Genomic DNA, 16,423 nt, shown 5'->3' with positions numbered 1-16,423 from the left:
GATTATAAAACAACTTCTCCGTCAATAAAGACAAAAAAATGTAAGTAAAATGTACATCTGAAATACCTTGCGGCTTTCAGTTTCTTTAAATTCATTTCAGTTACATCATAGGTAGCACTGTCACTGTAGCACTATCATGCCTTGTTCATCGATTTGCTTCAGTAGGCACCAGTAACATCTCCATTATGAGACTTGCTGTTACTGTTTTTGGCATATTGAATACACCACAGGTAGCTTGCCAGGCTCTGCTGTGTGGGCGGGATGCTCTCAGTAGCTTGCCAGGCTGTCCAGAGGGACGGAGGAATTGAACCCGGGTTTGCAACATGCAAGGCATATCTCTGTGCTATCTCTCCAGTCCCACTGAATAATTACAGGAATATTTTATCCAGTTTTTCTATCAAGTTATTCTTGGAAAAGTTAGTAACTTTTTTTAGTGATATAATTAAATTAAATCTCTTCACTCTAAACTTTTATTATTTCTTCAATCATAAGAACACTTAAAAACAAAACTCAAAAGCTATTAAAAATTACAGAGGTGAGGGCTGCAGAGGGAGTTAGTCAGGTAGGGTGTTTACATGTGTCCAACTGGGGCTGGGTCACCGGCATCCCCTGAACACCTCTACGAGTAATTACTGAGCAGAGTGCAGAACCAGGAGTTAAGCCCTGGGCACTGCTGGGTGTGGCCCCCGAAACAAATAAAGAAAAATCACAAAGGTGAAATGAAGTGATAAAGTACACTTCGGGGCTGCCCAGGGAGCTGAAAGGACCAGGTTGGAGGTAGGTTTCCACCCGTGGCACACGTGGTCCCCTGAGCACTGCTAGGAACGACCCCAGCAAGGAACAGGGAGTTGTCCCCCAAGATACAGTCCACCCAGCTCTCCCGCAGGAAAGAACAACTGCATTATCCTTCTCATGAAAATCTCATTTTCCATTGAGAGGTTTTAGTAGTAGAACAATGTCAGGTAAATGCTTAACTTATCCAAAAGAAGAAAGTTAATGTTTTGGCAAGCACAAAAACGGATATAAAAACTGAACAAAACTGTTTTCAGGGGGCACTGGGGCCACCCCTCCCCCAGGTACGCAGCCAACCTCCCGGATGCCACACCACGGAATCCCAGCGGTGCTGGAGGGAATCTGATTTTCAAATCATGAGAAAATAGCAAACAACTTCAAATATAGTGAGTTCATCCCCATGCAACACTGATAAAGGGAGCATTCTGAACTTAATTTATCAGAGAAAGGAAGTCTTCATTAAGTGAAATCTTTTCCATCCTAAACATGTTTATAATAAATGCATCACAAGTACCAAAGTTAAAAGCAATCTAGTCAATTAAATAAAAACGTCAAATAATATACAGAGAAATAATAATATTAGAAAATTATCTTTCCAAAATATTCTTATAACAATGCCTTTAAAAAGCTTGACATTGAAGAACAGTTTTTGAGTTATTGACTTAGAGTCAGAAATCTGAATGTAACTCACATCTACTTTAATTTATTTTAGTGAAAGTATGAGTTAAAGAATGTTAATATTATATTAATATTTAAATAATATTAAATGTATGTGTTTCTTGCTTTGATCACAAGTTTGCTAGAAATCTCCAGAGTTGCAAGATAAAGTAAACTCACTGATACATTATGTAAAAAGTAGTGAGAGGGTATTGTGTAAATACCCTTTCCCATTCTGTGGATAGTCTTTGTATTCTGGTCACTGTATTTTTTGCGGTGCAGAAGGTTTTTAGTTTAATGTAGTCCCATTTGTTGATCTCTGTTTTTACTAGATTGCTTAGTTCCATGTCATCTTTGAAGATATCTTTATCTTCAATATCATGGAGGGTTTTGCCAACCTTGTCTTCAATATACCTTATGGTTTGTGGTCTGATGTTGAGGTCTTTAATCCATTTTGATCTGACTTTTGTGCATGGTGTCAGGTCAAGCTCTAAGCCCATTTTTTTGCATGTGGTTGTCTAGTTGTGCCAGCACCATTTGTTAAAGAGGCTTTCCTTGCTCCACTTCACATCTCTTGCTCCCTTATCAAAGATTAGATGATCATACATTTGGGGTTGTGTGTAGGGATATTCCACCCTGTTCCATTGGTCTACGGCTCTGCCTTTGTTCCAGTACCATGCTGTTTTAATTGTTACTGCTTTGTAGTAAAGTTTGAGGTTGGGGAGGGTGATGCCTCCCATCATCTTTTTCCCAAGAATTGTTTTAGTTATCCATGGACGTCTGTTGTTCCATATGAATTTTAGGATTGCTTGATCCGTTTCTTTGAAGAATGTCATGGGTATCCTTATAGGGATCGCGTTGAATCTGTATAATGCTTTGGGGAGTATTGCCATTTTGACAACATTGATTCTCCCTATCCACGAGCAGGGTATATGTTTCCATTTCCTCATGTCCTCTTTTATTTCATGGAGTAGCATTTTTTAGTTTTCTTTGTAGAGGTCTTTTACTTCCTTGGTTAAGCTGATTCCGAGGTACTTGATTTTCTGGGGCACGATTGTGAATGGGATTGCTTTTTTCATGTCCCTTTCCTCTGCCTCATTGTTTGCGTATAGGAAGGCCATGGATTTTTGGGTATTGATTTTGTAGCCTGCAACTTTACTGCATAAGTCTATTGTTTCTAAGAGGTTGACATCAATGGTATATAAAGCACTGGTTGATCTCTACAAGAAGAAAACATCCAACCCCATCAAAAAATGAGGCGAAGAAATGAACGGAAACTTTACCAAGGAAGAAATACGAATGGCCAAAAGGCATATGAAAAAGTGTTCTACATCACTAATCATCAGAGAGATGCAGATCAAAACAACCACGAGATACCACCTCACACCACAGAGACTGGCACACATCCAAAAGAACAAAAGCAACCGCTGTTGGAGAGGATGTGGGGAGAAAGGGACCCTTCTACACTGCTGGTGGGAATGTCGACTCGTTCAGCCCTTTTGGAAAACAATATGGACGATTCTCAAAAAATTAGATATTGAGCTCCCATTTGACCCAGCAATACCACTGCTGGAAATATATACCAGAGAGGCAAAAAAGTATAGTCGAAACGACATCTGCATTTATATGTTCATCACATCGGCAGGCACTGTCCAGCCTGTTTACATCCTCCATCGGAGATTTTCAATGAACCAGTTCCACGTAATCTATGAATAACCTATGAATCAAAGAAAGCGTTACGGGACACATTCTCTTCCGATGGCAAAACAGAAGTCTGGTGAAAAGTGATCGAGTGTGGGACAACTGCAATTCAATAGTGCTTGTCTCCAAAAGTGCGCCATCACTACGAGTTCTGGCAGCGTCTAGAAGCAAGTTGCTTACCGTTCGATAGATAGTTCTTTGTTGGAAAACTGTTGCACTGTGATCACAACCTTCTTCTCTATTTCTTGTTTTAATTTGAAATAAAACTTATCTCTATCTTTCGGCACAGGACTGAAAGATAAAAGAAAAAAAATTCTGGCTACTGTTTACAATAGCCAGAATCTGGAAAAAACCCGAATGCCCCAGAACGGATGACTGGTTGAGGAAACTTTGGTACATCTATACAACGGAATACTATGCAGCTGTTAGAAAAAAGGAGATCATGAATTTTGTATATAAGTGGATCGGCATGGAAAGTTTTATGCTGAGTGAAATGAGTCAGAAAGAGAGAGACAGACATAGAAAGATTGCACTCATCTATGGTATATAGAATAACAGAGTGGGAGACTAACACCCAAGAATTGTAGAAATAAGTACCAGGAGGTTGACTCCATGGTTTGGAGGCTGGCCTCACATTCTAGGGAAAGGGCAACTCAGAGAAGGGATCACCAACTATACTGTAGTCGAAGGCCATGCGGGGGAAGGGAGTTGTGGGCTGAATGAGGGCTAGAGACTGAGCACAGTGGCCACTCAACACCTTTATTGCAAACCACAACAGCTAATTAGAGAGAGAGAACAGAAGGGAATGCCCTGCCACAGTGGCAGGGTGGGGTGGGGAGAGATGGGTTTGGGGAGGGTGGGAGGGATGCTGGGTTTACTGGTGGTGGAAAATGGGCACTGGTGAAGGGATGGGTTCTCGAACCTTGTATGAGGGAAACATGAGCACAAAATTGTATAAATCTGTAACTGTACCCTCACAGTGATTCACTAATTAAAAATAAAAAAATTTTAAAAAAGTAGTCAGAGGGGCCAGAGTGATAGTATAGAGGTAGGTGTTTTGTCTTGCATAAGACCAACCAAGTTCTATTCCTAGCATCCCATATCCTCCTCTGAGTCCATCAGGAGTAAGCTCTGAGCATCCATAGATGTGACTCAAAAAGCCTAATGGGAAACAAAAGGAAAAATAAAATGCAGTCAGAAATGCTCAAAATATTACTCCACTGCTTTGAGTCTAATCGGCATTGAGGTTGTACAATGATAAGGAACATGTCTTGTTAAATCATTGTATAGGAGAGAGCGGTATTAGCATTATAACAAGAAAAAGGGCTTTTTACCTTTTTCCCAAAGTTCCTCAGTAATACTGATTTCTAGAAGGACCCTTAGACAAGAGTATCTTTAGTAATTCCGGGATTCCAGCAGAAGTTCTAGCACACACATGGATTTGTAAAACTTATTTTATTTTCTCATTATTATTTGTTTTTGTTTTGGATCCGTGCCCAGTGGTGATCAGGGCTTACTTTTGGTTCAGTGTTCATGGATCAATTCTGGCAGAACTTAGGGGCATACATGGGGTGCCAGGGAATGAACCCTGGTATGCTGCATGCAACACAACTGCCTGAAAATTCAAGATTTCATGCATTAGATAATAATAGCTTAATTTTAGTTTATTTGTGTCTAATTCTTAAATGCTTACCCTATTTCACAAATTCTTACCCTATCATTTCTTCTAAAGGAAAAGTGAGACTTTATGGTTTTAAGCACAAGAAACAATAACAAAATTTAAGATTTGTATTACATGAAACCAAAAGATTTGTCATAGAAAAGAACATAAAAAATCATGAAATGCTAATCTATGGATCAGAGAAAATATTTGTACAACAATGTTCTGATAATCGTTTAGTAATCAAAATATTATAAATTAATATAAGATTACTAAAATTTGACACCAAAACAAAACAATTCATAGCCCAAATCTAATTAAAGGTAAAGGACCTTTATAGGTCTTCTATCAAAGGAGACATATAGACAACAGATACATAAAAAGTAATGAACTACACAAATCATAAGGAAAATGTCAACTTTAATGCACAAAGGCCTATCACCTCAGAGCTATTGCAATGTCCGCTATCAAGAATCACTTGGCTAAAGGATACAAACTTTCAGTTATAAAATGAATAATTATAGAAGGATATAATGAACAATATAATGAACAATAATGAACTATAATGAACAATACTGCATTTGATCTTAGAAACCACAAAGAACGTACAACTGAAATGTTCTTACCAGACAATGAGATAATTGTATGCTGATTAAAATGTTAATTAACATTTCTGTATTAATACTTTCACAATTAATACATGTAGATAATCATATTTTGCTTGTTAAATTTATAAAATCATATATTTTGATTTTAACTCAATGTAGCTGGAAATAAAAAGACTATTGTGTAGATGCTTAGTCAGCTTAACAGAATATTATAAAATATTATTTTCTTAAAATATGGGTATTAATATTATAGACTTAGCTATTGTCTTTTGAGGATGCCCATAGGCCACTGAAAAGGCTGCATGCCAAAATACCCATTGTGGGTATATTTTTTCCTAGAAATTACCCATTTTGCACAATAGTTCTCAGTATTTTATTTTAAAATTTTATTTTTAAATTTTTTTTTAAAATTTATTTTAAAATTTTGTCAGTTGTAGTGATCGTAAGAGAAAAAAAAGGAAAAATCATTGGTTTAAGCTAAACTTGATTATTGCCTAATGCATATACATACTTATATTACAGTGGTAACAGAATATTTGAAGGAAAACTGCATCTTTGATGCCTTATTAATATCTCAAAATATTTTATGTGATTCTATATACGGGATATATATTTTTATGACATTCCATTTAAGGAGAAATGGAAATACCAACATTGTGCAAAATCTAAAAGATATTATTTTTCTGTACTCATCTGATTGACTTTAAATACAGCCACTTGTGGGTTTCATAATGTAACCATTAGTGACTGAATAACAAAAAAATGAACCAGAAGTTCATTTATCTTAGTGACCCACTAAGATTTGGGACACTTGGGATGTTTTGCTAAGCCCATACAACCTAATTTAAACTTCTTTTTTATTGTCTTATCTAAGTAATTGTTTTTATTATAAAGGCATATCAAAATGAGAATTTTAGCTTGATGTTATGGATTGTAAACACTGTGTTATTTATAGTTGGTCTTTTATATAATCCCTAAAGAACTGTACATACAACTTTTTAAATATCTGTCTATATGTGCGATAATTGGTATAGATATTTAGCCTTTTTAGTCTGGAGTGAATAAATACAATGTTGCTTCATTAAAATGAATGAAATTAGAGATAACCCCAACATGTATTTTATCACATTTCTATTATTTCAATTTGGTATGTTTTATAAGATTAGAAAGATATAAAAATTGTAAAAAGGTGTATTTTATAATATTAGTTGCTCACAAAATTTTGTGAGAAAAGATATTTTATTTAGAATCCTATAGAATTACATTGGAATTGTACTGCAGGAAAGCTAACCTACTTGGGCCATGTTGAAAAGAAAAACACCTTGTTTGGAATTCATGGTTAGAGGTCTAGAACTCCTTTGAGTAGAGTTTATTGAAAGTAGGTATATATAATTACAAAAGAGAAATGATGCTACACTTTCACCCTAAATTCTTTTGAAGTGAAAAAGAATTAGATCAGAATCATCGTTAATGGAGTAGGTTAGTGGACAGGAATCAAACAGGAGAAAGACTGGGTAGAGAATTTTGTTTGTTTGTTAACCATATCCAGGAGAATAATAAAATAAAAGGCAGGAGGATGGGTTGACAAATATTAATGTTTAGGTCATTGCTTACCATAAACAACAGAATATTCCTATTGAGTGTGTGTGTGTATTTAGGTGTGTGCTTTTGCCTTCCTATATCCTTTTTTTGTCTTCTAGATACACCATTTCCTTACCCAAGCTAGTTCTTATCTGAAATAGAATTAATCTGTCATTACTTCTATATAAATTTTCTGTGCCGCAATTTTATTGTTTCAGTTAGAATCTGATGTTTTCATTGTTCAGGAGAGAGGAAAGATTTTTCCATCTTTCAATATACGAATATAAGGGCAACATGTCTCTCAAAAGGGAAATAAAATTTTTACTTAAAAAAATAATTAGCAAACTAGATGCTGAGTTATAAAGTGCAGGATCACCAAATATAAGCTTAATTCTTTAAGCTTGCTTATTTGACTCTATCAGATACAATCAATTCAAATTATTTTTGATCATTTCATTTTTAACTTCAAAGGCACCAGAGAGAGTGATGTCGGAGAATTCTCTTCACTGTCTCCATCATCACCCAAATAATTTGAAAAATTTATCATAAAGTTAATTAAAATCAAACCCAGCATAGATCAACTTTGAAAGCATACTGCCTAAGCTTAATAATTCTCATATTCTTTATAGGTACTGTGTACTACCCCACTTTTTGATCAGCATGATCTGAAACTAGTGGGAGGGGGTGTGGTGGAAAAAGAAAAATAAATTGATTGTAGCCACAAAGGATTGGTACTGAAGATTGGATATAATTAAGCAGACTGTTTAATCTTTTCTCAGAGGAAAATAAATGGCCTTAAACTACTTTATCACTAAAAGAATTAATGAAAATAAATTGATTGGGCTTTAAATTCAAAATGATAGTAAAGAGAGTAAAAAAGTAAAGTGAAGGACATAAAGAAGAAAGAGATGAAAATATAAATTCATGTGTTAGAGAAGAGAAAATAGGTTAAAGTCATTGTAGAATTTCATAAATTAAGTTATGAAATATGAAACAGCCAATGTTATTTAATTCAATTTGAATTTAATTGATAAAATCAAATTAATTTAAAAGAAAGTTAACATATTTTTTAAATATACCTCTCATAGAGCCTGGCAAGCTACCGAGAGTATCCCGCCGCCCACATGACAGACTCTGGCAAGCTACCATGGTGTATTCGATATGCCAAAAACAGTAACAACAAGTCTCACAATGGAGATGTTACTGGTGCCCGCTTGAGCAAATCAATGAACAACAGGACAACACTGCTACAGTGCTACCTATAGGAAAAAAAACAAAATATAAAGTGAATTCAATACAAAGTAAATTTCACTGAACATAGTGTAAAACCTTAAAAATCACAATAATATTAATAATTTGCAATAAAATATATTATCAAAATGAATTGATATAAAAACAAAATCTCAACAATTACTGTGAATCATTAAAATTTTTCTATGAGGGATGAAATTAGAATTAAAAAAATTATAACTGGGGAGTTGGAAAGATAGCATAGTGTATAGAGTGCTTACATTGAAAATGGCCAAACCAGGTTCAATCTCTGACACCTCATATACTGCCCCTCAAGTCCTGCAGGGAGTAACCTCTGATTACAGACAGAGGAGTAGTACCAAAGCATCACAGACAATACCCACCCACCAAAAACAAACAACCAAAAAGGATGAAAGAAAATAAGAAAAAAATATTATTGATCCACAAAAAAATAAAAAACTATAACTAGAACGTGAAGAAAAAAGGAAGAAAGAAATTATTGATCCACAAAAACTGAGAACAAAATATAAAAATATAGTTCCTTTCTGGCTACTGAATTCCAAAATAAGTTGCTTGAAATTTATAAAACAGAAAGAAAATAATTGTGTTGCTACAAAATGTAACTTCCATTCAAATAATTCCTCAGCAATGTAATTTATGTGTATATATTTTAAAAGGAATATAAATATATTAAGCACATTTTAAATTCTTTTAAGAGACATAAATAATGATTTAAAATGAGAAACAAGTATAGTTTGGAATGCAAGTTTAATAATTTAGGGAATAATATCATCTTGGATTTCATATTACAAACTTAATACTGACAATTAATCAAAAATAGCAAATATCGCTGTGGACCTCTATTTTACCACTACCAGGAAACAACAGAGTTGAATTATCTTTCAATGTCAAAAATTTCCACTGTTTCTTTTTTTCCTATATAAACCATTTGTTGCCACTGTGAAAAAAAGTTTCTTCCTTTGAAAACATGAGAGCACCATTTTCTAACCTGCTATCTCATTGTCAGTACACTCTTTCTCTATCCATCACCATGTCTCCTATGTGATTGGCTGCCAGGTGTCAGTGGAAGCTATTCGCTGGAAACAGTTACAGCATCGGATTTCACAGCCATGCTTCAGTCACCATAATTCATGACTTTAACATGTTGAAACCATGTTTTATTAGATCATAATAACTTTCAGTAATATTCTTATAAATGATTGAATGAAGATGTAAATACCAAAAATAACATATACAATGAGTAAGAATTTGGTTTGGAGAATTTTCTGAGTTCCTTCACATTAAAGTAAATTTGCAAATGTTTCAATTTGCAGTACCTTAATAAAACAAAAGCAAAGCAAAACAAAAAACCTCCTACTACCAACGAATATGTTCATAGTAATTTGCGTTCACTATAACTAAATCTATATGATTAGAGATTATTTGCATGATAGTAGAATACCATTCCAAAAAGAATACTATGAAATTTAACAACAACTCAAAGTGTATTCTGTTGGAACTCAATAGAAATTGTATTGTTTCTACCTTTAGAGGTCGGACAAATAAGCAAGCATCAAACAGATCCATAAGAGAAAAAACAAATGCAGTTTACTTATCACATGTATTCTTCCTGAATACATGTGAAAGACCCAATACAGATAAATAACACCTCAGTGGTGTTGACACCGTTATCAAATAGCTTACTTTAGAAAGGGCCGTGGGAAGAAGGTGGAGGACAATTAGAAAGGTGATATGGTGAATAATATTTAAATTTAATTTCAGCTTTCTCCATTGAAAAGTGAATGGATTTGTCCTGGCATAGTAAGGTAGACACCATTACAGAAAGAAGTATTTTTTTTCCAAATTAAGTTCCATTACGTTTTCAGGGTCCTTTAAGAAATTAACTTTCTAGGGGAAAAAAAAAGTCAAGAAATTTTTCTTTTTTGCGAAGGACATATTTTGGAGTTATATATTTTAGCTTTGATACAATGCGATTCTTACATTTTTGTCCTCCAAACAATTTTCTTAGTCTAACGATAGCTAAGCAATAAATATTTCTTGGAACAAATGGAACATAGATATCTTAGTTTTCCTTCACAAAGATACTGTTACTTTTTAGGATATAGATCCATAACTCCCTTTAACATTGACAGCAGTACATAAAATTTGAAGAGGTCAAAAACATCCCGAACAGTATAAACTTGAAGGAAAACTTAAGCTGCAGTGCTAGGTGTAACGTGGTATGGGAAGAAGCAGACGGTCAAAAACTATCAAAACTCCAGTTAAAAACATTGCGGAGAGCTCAAAAGACTAAGCAGGAAGCCCGGGTTCGATTCTTGTCATCACATAGCTCTAAGTGTAACACTGGTATAAACCTTCCTCCTCCCAAGAAAGGTTTCAGACTAAGGAGACAGTTTATGAGTCAGAAGTAAACTCCATGGATGGACAATGCAGTTCGATCCTCACCATACGGCCCCATCTCAGCACGACGGAGCGTGGACCTTGTGGCTCTGGTTAACTATGAATTGTGCGGCACTGCACTGCCAAATCTTGGTACTGAATTGTTTGACCTTGTTTGCTGAGTATTACTTGGATTGCCTCTCTAGGTCCACTTAGCACTGTTTAGAGAAACCTTCCCACCAAATGCTGAGCTTCAACGGGGGATGAAATAAACTAAGATCCCAGTATTACATTTCTTTGTTCCTTTTAAGAAACAAGATTGTGTTCTGTAATTCTTAACTTTTGTAATTTATGAGTCATGGTGAAGTGGAAGTGTAAAATAAAGTAAAACCCCAGTTATGAAGCTGTGCCCCATCGAAAGCAACTGCTCTCTTCTTCAAAGAACTTATAAAACTTTATAACTGGATATTCATGAATATAAAACATAACACATATGAATACAAGGAATAGATACGTTATTTAAATTAGACCTCATAGAAATGTGAAATCAGATTTCATATAAATTCAAAAAAAGTTTTCCTTTTCTAACAAACCTGAATTTTCAGTGATTGTAATTGCTGTGTAAATTGTAAAAAAATATTGTACTTTGTTGGGGGATGTAAGTCACTGCTTTGAAAATGCGTATCAGGGGGCAGGAGAGATAGCGCATTGGGTATGCTACTTGCCTGGTGTGCCTCTGAGCTGGGTTTGATCCCCAGTACTCAATATGATCCCCGGAAACAGAGCAACAGGAGTGAACCCTGCGTGCAGAACAAGGAGTAAAACCTGAAAACCAAGAGTATACACCCGCCACCTGCAAATGTGTATCATTAATGATGACCTTATCCATGTCATCTAATTATCTTTTAACAGTATCGGGATGCCAGTGACAGGGCTTAGAGGGTTGAGGTTCATGTATTACAGAAATAAGCCTTGGGTTTTGGTAGGACATTGCATCTTTTCCGGGATATTGGTAGTGTACCAAAAGAAAAAAATATATATATATAAATGCCAAAAATTGTCTGCACTATTTATTGCCCTTTTCATGGTGATAAAGATACATATGACCGTTGCTTATACATCAAGGTCTGACACTTATGTATTAACTATAAAAACATATTAAAATTTACTTTCTTTGATGATTTTTCATACTTTAAGAATCCTGTACTATGTCTATATACTTATATATCAATAGTTTTGATATATACAAGGCACTGGTTGAACTCCAAAAGAAGAAAACTGCAGACCCAATCAAAAAATGGGGTGATGAAATGAACAGAAACTTCCCCAAAGAAGAAATCCGAATGGTTGAGAGGCACATAAGAAAATGCTTGACATCACTAATCATCAGGGAGATGCAGATCAAAACAGCAATAAGATACCATCTTACACCACAGAGACTGGCCCACATCCAAAAGAACAAAAACAACTGGTATTGGCGGGGATGTGGGGAAAAAGGGACTCTCCTTCACTGCTGGTGGGAATGCCGACTGGTTCAGCCCTTTTGGAAAACAATATGGACGATTCTCAAAAAATTAGAAATTGAGCTCCCATTTGACCCAGCAATACCACTTCTGGGAATATACCCCAGAGAGGCAAAAAGGTTAAGTGGAAATGACATTTGCATTTCTATTGTCATTGCAGCACTGTTTACAATAGCCACAATCTGGAAAAAACCAGAGTGCCCAAAAACAGATGACTGGTTAAAGAATCTCTGGTACATCTACACAATGGAATACTATGCAGCTGTTAGAAAACATGAAGTCATGAAATTTGCATATAAGTGGATCAACATGGAAAGTATCATGTTGAGTGAAATGAGTCAGAAAGAAAGAGACAGACATAGAAAGATTGCACTCATCTGTGGAATATAAAGTAGCAGAGAGGTATGAGCTAGCAATGATGCAACTTCTGGCAGAAATCCCTTTGGACTTAGTTACTAAAATACAGAAATCCAGAACCTCGAGTCCGCTACTGTGGCCACACGACCTCATATCTCTTCATTCCCGGCAATGGAAAACAAATTATCAAATGCTTCCTTTCCAGCAGGTTCGACTCTGGGGGGGAACTCCAAATAATAATAGTGAGTTTTTTGTTTGTATGTAATCAAAGTAAAGAGAAAGTAAAGTGAAATTTTTCAGCTACACTGGTGGGGTGGGGGGTTTGGGGGCTGGGAGGGCGGGGGGGAGATTTACTGTGGTTCTTGGTGGTGGAATATGTGCATTGGGGAAGGAATGGGTGTTCAAACATTATGTAACTGAGACGTAAGCCTGAAAGCTTTGTAACTTTCCACATGGTGATTCAATAATATATATATACATATCAATAATATATTATATATATCTCAAAATATATATTGATACTATGGCAATATATATTTTTATGCATATACTTTAATAGGACTGGAGCGATAGCATAGTGGTAGGGCATTTGCCTTTCACGCAGCCGACCCGGGTTCAATTCCTCCACCCTTCTTGGAGAGCCTGGCGAGCTAACAAGAGTATTGCGCCTGCATGGCAGAGCCTGGCAAACTACACGTGGCGTATTGGATATGCCAAAAACAGTAACAATAAGTCTTACAATGAGAGACATTACTGGTACCCGCTCAAACAGATCGATGAGCAATGGGATGACAGTGACAATGACAGTTATACTTTAATATTGCCAATACCTTAAAGTATAATCACATAATTTATTAAGCTGCTAAAGGGTATGTTAATCCTGCACAAATAGACATATAAAATTTCTCCAGCTATAATGAACTCTTTTCAGACTTTAATGGGCATTTTTCCTCTTTTTTGTTTAATGCATCACAATCTGTGTGTTGATTTTCTATTCTTTACTAATTTGCTAAATTCTTAACATGCATCATAGAATATTAATGCCATTAAGATACCTTATATTTTCCTACCAATTCCCTTTAATTTTGTCTAATATATGTTTTTTGAAGAGAAAATTAAATTTTGTTAATTTTTTACATTTAATGGCACTGTGGTATTTTATTGTGTTTACAAAATTTTATTATATGTTTACAAAGCTGGAGATATGGCTCACTGGTGGACCCCTTGTCTTGTATGTGTAAATCCCTGGGTTCAGTTCCCAGAACCACAGAGAAATAAACAATTCTAGGACTTCTCCAGAAAATTGTTATCTATAAAAAATCATACAGGTACACAAATATGCATATATATTCACATATACATATACAGTGAATATACTATGTATATATGTGCATCACGAATCACGAAATCATGAAATCCCATTACTCACCGATTTCTTGGGCAAGCTCAGTAACCTCTCATTTTGTCCTTTCTCTGAGATCTTAGAAGTCAATCTTGACTCGGTCCTCCCAATGATGTCGCACTGGGGGCTCTTTCAGGGTCAGGGGAATGAGATCCAGCTTGTTAATGGATTTAGCATATGGATACACCATGGGAAGCTTGCAAGGCTGTCCCATGTGGACAGGAAACTCTCAGAAGATTGCCAGTTTCTCCCAGAGGGAGAAGTAGACTAAAGATATCCCTTCTGGGACCGTGCGTGCTTTTAAGTCTCTCTCTGGATGTTGACTGTTGATGGGATTACACACATCTGGGTTCCTCTGCCGGTACCTTCATGCATGAGGCCTGTCCGAATGTGTGGAGAGGGGCCTCCAGCATGGCTGTAGCTAGATTTGGGTGGTCTTCGGCTGCCTGGACCTCTGCTCGGGAAGCTGGAGCACATCCCCTCTGAGGGGCCTCGGGGAAGACAGCCAGGCGTGCGGGCAAGAGACTCTCTCTGTGCATATATATGTACGTATATATATATATACACATATGTGTATATATGTATATACACATATGTGTATATACGTGTGTGTTTCATTTGTCTTCACTTCTCTGTAGAAAATGTTACATTTAAGTGGAAAATTTTTATGTGTGCAAGTTTACTCTTTCTCTTTTTTTCTTGATATCATTCCCTTTATACACATCTTTCTTTGCCTTCTCATTTTGATTTGCCCACCCTTCCCAACCTTCAAATCATTGTTTTTCACATTTCTTTCCTGCTAAGCTCTTGCAGATTTTGTACTTCCAATCAACCAGACAGTTATAATTTGTTGCATTCTCTGACCACATATCTTTGAACATATCTCTATGCTTTCCTAGACGCTCAAGTTTCTGGATTTTTTAAGTTCATGTTGGATATAAACCTCTGAATGTTTTCCTCTGAGTAGAATATTCAGCTTATTTGTTACTGAATGACATTGCCATCATCTTTTCTGAGTCTCGGAGACAGTGGTACCGCAACCATAACCATGCTCTCTGTCCTCTGTGCAGTTCAACTATATCTGGGTCCATGCAAGCATATAAAATGTTCTTTGAGCTCATGTATAGTTCTTATCTTGTTGCCTTGCTGTTGTTTATTCTCTTATATTTTCTCTCTCATTGCTATGTATCTGAAGCGTGGACTTTGCCTCAAGTTGCAAACTCAGTATACTCTTTAATGGATTTTGAAATCACATTTTGAGAAAAGAGACAGATTGTGCATTTGCTTAATTCCAGATGTTAAAATATGTATCTACCGCACCTATGAATAGAGAATGCCTATCCTCATAATGAGGAAAATATGTCCCAGGCTTATGAACAAGCATAACTCTACTCCTTCCTGAGGCAAGACTGTAATTTCTTAATAACAACCCAAGGTTTCAAGTTAATGGAGCTGCCACAGAGGCAGTGAATATAACTGAGACCCCCTAAGTGTTTATGTGTTCTTGTCTTACCTATTCATTTTCATTTGTGAGTCTAGGTTGAAACTGATAATTGTTTAATTGTGCATATTGGATTTTTCATTTTTTAAATTTGATGTATCACAATGTTTTTCATCTAAAAACGCCTCGTAATGTGAAAATAAACCTGAAAAATGTAAAAATAAATAAATAGCCCATATGTAAAAGATTCTTCTTATCTACAAATAAGCCCATCTGGTGAATGTGAAATGAATCACAATATATTTTCTTAATGGTTTTCTTTAATTGGTTACCATGCTATGGTATCTTTGGAAAGTTGAAATTCTGTAAGAAATCATTAGTGATTATTTCTTATAAATAAATTATCATAATTAGAATATGAATAAATAATATTTTCAATATCTAACCATTTGTAAAAATGATATACCTTGACTGTCCTTGAATTGAATTTCCTTTTTACATTAAAATGCATTGCCAAGAACATGGCTGAGAGAGACTGGGACTATTAAAAAGTACCCCATTTAAAAAAGGAAAAAGGAAAGTTTACCTAAAATATAACCTCCAATAATTTTGCTTGGTCCAATGCTACTCTGTAAATGAAGATAGCTATGCATCACTTTCATACTAACAACCATCGCATTTAATATTCTTCATGAGGTAGCCACCAACTAATAATCATATTCATACATTTTCTTCTGTTACACTTGAGCCAGGATTACAAAGTTTCACTTCCTATGTTGTCTAAACTTTAAAACATGGATAAATTTCCTACATAAAATTATCTGAAGTATCCCAGAAATTATCAAGCTGTCAAAAAGTTATCACTTGGGGCTGGAGCAATAGCACAGCGGGTAGGGCATTTGCCTTGCACTCGGCCGACCTGGGCTCGATTCCCAGCATCCTGTATGGTCCCCTGAGCACCGCCAGGAGTAATTCCTGAGTCCAGAGCCAGGAGTAACCCCTGTGCATCACCGGGTGTGACCCAAAAACCAAAAAAAAAAAGTTATCACT

This window comes from Sorex araneus, chromosome 2, assembly GCF_027595985.1.
Source record: "Sorex araneus isolate mSorAra2 chromosome 2, mSorAra2.pri, whole genome shotgun sequence".
Classification (NCBI taxonomy): domain Eukaryota; kingdom Metazoa; phylum Chordata; class Mammalia; order Eulipotyphla; family Soricidae; genus Sorex; species Sorex araneus.
This window is presented reverse-complemented; position numbering follows the sequence as displayed.